The sequence below is a fragment of the Penaeus monodon genome, chromosome 15 (assembly GCF_015228065.2).
Source record: "Penaeus monodon isolate SGIC_2016 chromosome 15, NSTDA_Pmon_1, whole genome shotgun sequence".
In the NCBI taxonomy this organism is placed as follows: domain Eukaryota; kingdom Metazoa; phylum Arthropoda; class Malacostraca; order Decapoda; family Penaeidae; genus Penaeus; species Penaeus monodon.
This window is the reverse complement of record NC_051400.1, coordinates 20075045-20075609: the sequence shown is the minus strand read 5'-3', so window position 1 is coordinate 20075609 and position 565 is coordinate 20075045. Positions and strand designations below refer to the sequence as shown.

Here is a 565-nt window from a genome sequence, read left to right as displayed (position 1 = left end):
TGTAAAAACAGATATATAAAGTAGAATAAATATAATGAAAAAAATATCCTCATCAAACTAGGAAGCAAACAGAGAAACTTTATTAAAATTTTATAAAATATATATAAAACCAAAAATAGAATATGGAATAACAATCTATGGAGCAGGAAAAGAAACAGAATTAAGAAAACTAGAAATTTTACAAAATCAAGCACTAAGACTAGCAACTGGAGGTCTTAGATCAATTCCAATCATAGTTCTCCAAGCATTAACGTTCCACCTTTAACAAATAGAATAAAAGAATTTATAGGTATACAATTAACAAAATTCCTAAATAAACCAAATACAACACCAGTAAAGCAACAAATAATAAAATGTATAAAAGAATATAATCCACAAAAAGACAGAAGATCACTAGTACACAGAGCTACAGAAAAAAGAACAAATCTAAATCTAGACGTAACTCCAAATGTGATAACAAATATATCTCCAATACCCCCATGGCATGATAACTCACAGTATACAAACAACCTTTATGGACAACATAACAAAAAATACTCCTCAAATTATTATTCAAAAACAATAT

The 565-nt window shown here is 26.9% G+C and overlaps 1 protein-coding gene across 3 annotated transcripts in view; it reads right to left on the bottom strand.

The window, feature by feature from the left end:
* The window catches only part of LOC119581806 (dolichol kinase-like), a gene marked incomplete at its 3' end in the record, with an annotated part of 28699 nt that overhangs the window by 26076 nt on the left and 2058 nt on the right, over positions 1-565 (bottom strand).